Source organism: Castanea sativa, chromosome 5 (assembly GCF_040712315.1).
Source record: "Castanea sativa cultivar Marrone di Chiusa Pesio chromosome 5, ASM4071231v1".
Classification (NCBI taxonomy): domain Eukaryota; kingdom Viridiplantae; phylum Streptophyta; class Magnoliopsida; order Fagales; family Fagaceae; genus Castanea; species Castanea sativa.
The window spans coordinates 33,720,893-33,725,488 of NC_134017.1; positions in this window are offsets into that span (position 1 = coordinate 33,720,893).

Consider the following 4,596-nt stretch of genomic DNA (forward strand, 5'->3'; position numbering starts at 1 on the left):
AGATACTATGGCAGCAAAAAAATTTATCTGAGGATGATCTTTTCTAATTCAGCAGAAGATTGGTTCCCAAATAAAGTGAAGATCCACACAGCCCCTTACAGCATGGAAAATGTCCTCCGAATAGTTTGAGCAGAGACTACAAAGAGGATTATCCAACTCCTTTCTCCTCTGCAGATTTGTCCTCGTGGGTAAAGCTTCGGAACACACTTTCCATAGAAAAATCTTTACCTTATTTAGGCCATCTTCCATATACGGTAACAAAAGAATTTTGGAGGATTTATATCAGAACTTGAGGCTCTATCCTTCCTCTCTAACTCAATCAACAGCTAATACCTTGTCTTCACAGAGTACTTTCCATCCCTACTTCTAGGCCAAATCAAAAAATCTTCTTGTCTAGTCTCGCACAGAGGAACTTCCTTTATTTTCTGAGCCTCGAATGGGAGAAATATCTGGTAAATTTTCTGGTTATCCCACCACCCCGTGACTAGATTAATCAATTTTGATCGCAGATCATTTGTGGATCCATCCTGAGGTGAGGCAATTTTTGTTGGAAAACTACCAAGAAGCTAATTATCCTTGTTGACCCGGATACTCGAACCATCTCCCACTCTCCATAGCAAACCATCTGATACTACTAACCTGGCTTTTAAGATGCTTTGCCAAGCATATGATCGCAAAGAGATTTTTGCATCCAAAACTGAGCCTTGTGGAAAATATTTTGCCTTAAAAACTCGGTAAAAGAGAGAGGATTGATCACTCAATAAAAGCCAAACCTGTTTTGCCAATTTCGCCTCATTAAATTTTAGTAAGTCTTTAAAGCCCAAACCACCAAAAGATTTCACTTGGCAGAGACCCTCCCGACTTTTCCAATGAATCTTCTGTTGTTCACCTTGTTGCCCCCACGAAAAATTTCTTATCAACATTTCAATTTCATGGCAAAGACCTATGGGCAGTTTGAAGTAACTCATGGCGAAATTTGGGATATCTTGTACAACGACCTTTAGTAGGACCTCTCTCCCTGCTTGATACAGTAGTTGTTTCTTCCACCCTTGCAATTTATTCCAAACTCCCACTTTAATATAATTCAGACTTGCTTTTTTGTTCCTCCCCACCACTGATGGAAGCCCAAAATATTTCTCATTCTCTCAAACTTTAGGAACACCTAAGAAGTTTGAATTTTCCTCTTTTCTATCCAATGAAACTGCTATGTTGAAAAAGATTGTAGCTTTCCCTTTATTTATCTGTTGTCTTGAAGCATGCTCATAAAGAGTCAGGATTTCTTGAATAGAATGGAGATCACCCATAGTTGCATGACAAAAGATCAAACTATCATCTACAAAAAATAGGTGGCTAATCTGTGGACCTGTTCTACACAAAGAAAAGCCTCAAATCTGATCATCCCTTGCTGCCATGTGGAGTAACCTATCCAGATCTTCTAAGCAAAGAAGAAAAAGGTAAAGGGAGAGACGGTCCCCTTGTCGAATACCTCTTAAAGGAAGAATATCATCTTTTGGTTCCCCATTTACCAAGATAGAGCAAGAGATCGAGCTAATACACGTCATGATAAGTGTAATCAATTTAACACCAAAACCCATTTTTTCCATGATTTTTTCCAAGAAGCTCCATTCCATTCTATCGTACGCTTTACTCATATCCAGTTTTAAAGCCATAAAAGCCATCTTCTTCGCTTTTTGAATCTTTATATGATGTAGTGTCTCAATTGCTACTAATATGCTATCAGAGATGGCCTTATCCAACTAAAAAGCACTCTGGGATTCTAAGATCGGATTAGGCAAAACTTGTTTGCAACTACTTTGGAGACAAGTTTATACAGGATATTACACTAAGAAATTGGGTGATATTCTGATACACGGGTTGGGCTTTTTTTCCTTTGGAATTAAAGTAACAAATGTGCGGTTTATAGAGGAGGGGAAAAAACTTGTATTAAGGCAATGCAGCACAGCTTGAGAGACATCACCCCCAACATCCTACTAATACTTTTGGAAAAACAAAGACGAAAAATCATCTGGTCCCAAAGCTTTTAGCAGTTCCATTTGTTTCAAAGCCCTCTCCAGCACATCCCTAGTATACTCGGCCTCTAGCCGAAAATTCATTTCATCAATCACTACCCTTGGAATGTCAGCCACAACAGCATCAAGATTGTTGGAATTAGATGATGTAAAAAGAGACTGATAATAATCAATGAGGATGTTGGAAATGCTTTCTTCATCAGAACATGTGAACCCTTCAAAATTTTCAAGTTCAAACATTTTATTCCGTGGAATCGGTGTGTGACCCTACTATGGAAAAACTTAGTATTTTTATCACCCTCTTGGAGCCATAGAGCTCTCAACCACTGCTTCTACATTTGTTTTTCCTTTACCAAAAGACCGTTGGTCTCATATTTCAAACTTATCACCCGGTCCATACTCCCACCATTTATTGTTACCTTATCAGCTTCTTAAGTTGTTCTTTTTTTATTTCTCTTAACTTTTTTAGGACATTGCCAAAGACTAATCAACTTCACCACATCAATTTTGATTGGCATCTTAGAATTTTACCTTCCACTCTCTTCATCGGATCCCTTGGAAAATCATCCCTCCAAGCTGATTCTATCACCTCTATACATCCTTCATCTTCCATCCACATCTTTTCAAACCTCCAAGGTTTAAGGTTTTTTGTTGGCATTCCATCAGGGAAGATAACAATGGGTTTATGATTAGAAGTCCCACATTCTAGGTGTAATACTTTTGTAGCTGGAAATTGTTCCAACCAACTTACTGTAGCCACTACCTTATCCAATCATTCCCAAACTATCTATCCTTGTCGTTGTCCATTGCACCAATAAACTTTCCCCCCTCAAAGCCCAAATCTTGAAATCCACATTCATCCAATACATCCCTGAAATCTTGCATTTGTCTAACTGGTCATAACCTTCCTCCCAATTTTTCATGTGCCTGGGTTATCTCATTAAAATCACCAGTGCAAAGCCATAGCACCAAGTCCCTTAGTTTCAGCCTTAGTTGCTTAAGAAACATGGTGGTTCTTTGTATTAGCTCCCCATAGAACCCTGTAAACCTCCATTCATCCTCCTTCCCTTGATTAATAATTGCATCGATATGATTTTGGGAACATGTATCTGAAGGGAAAAACTAGTTTTGTATCTCATACAAAACACACAGCGGAAGCAACAAACAAGGATCTATTTCATTCATGATTGATAACGTGCACTATGTAAATTTTAGAATTTAAGAACGAGATGGCGTACCTTGGTGTGGAGAAATTCAAAACAAAGATTAGAAGCATTTGGGAACACTTTTAATCTTCACTCCAATTCCACTTTACGCCCAAGATGTGTGGTCTCTCAATCAGTTTTCAAGGGGAGAATGAAAATGTGTCACCCACTCATATACATACCGTTTCTTATTTTTTTACTAATAAAAATTATGTATGTTTCTCCCTTTATAAGTAACTGATTATCTAATTGGGTTGGCCTATTGGGCCTTTCTAATTGGGTTTTAGTGTGTGGCTTGGAGTGGGACCAAAAGTGACCAATAAGACACTAGCTCCAATGGGCCTTGGGCTTTTCCGTCAACTCTTAACAAGTCCAAAGTTACCATTAATTATATTTAATACCACTATATAAATATAATTGCACTCTAGGTCTTATTAATAAATTATACCTCAAGACTTTATTGTACATGCAACCCCTTCATAAAATATTCGTAGTAACACAAAGTCATAAACGTAGACTGCCACCTTGTAAATTACTACATTTTATCCTTGAGTATCCAGTTTAATCCTTTAAAGTTATTCATTATATATTTATGAAATCCAATTTCATAAATATATACTTTAGTAATTTCTTACCAAAGTGGTTAGGCCTAACACTCTGAATAACCAAACCCATTAAACTTATCTCAAGGGAATATTTTATATCTCTGTTAAGAGATTATGAATTTCATCTTAAGAATATATGTTCCATCAACACTAAATGTAATTGCCCAACATACTGAGGTTTTGACCGTTACTTTAGATCTCACTCCTGATATATCAAAGTAACCTACACCTCATGATCAGGTCCATTATTCTCTCAGGATTAAGAGTTAATGCAAATAGAAGTCGTGAGATTTATTATTCATTTGACAGTCGTTAGGAAAATAATAAATCTCACAGCGGTCCAGTTCAATATGTCTTAACTCTTAAAACATATCAACATATCAACATATCAACTAGAAGTCTCCACTTCCATGATCAAGACAAATCATCTTAGTTGATATGTTATAGTCTTCGCAGATGAAATGTCCAAATTTATCACCGACTACGAACTATAAATTCTGAGTTTACAAAAAACTTGTGATTTATATCTTCTGTGACTAAATCACATAAATCACATACTATGCATCTTATGGACTATATGATAATGTCCAAATATTCATGTTACCATTATTTTAGATAATAATAAAACAACTCTATTAATCACAATATTAAGTCATATATCATGTCATACATAATATCATACATAGTATCATACAATAGGATTTAAGGGCACATATCCTAACAGTATCAATTGAAAAATCAAAATTAGACTTCCAA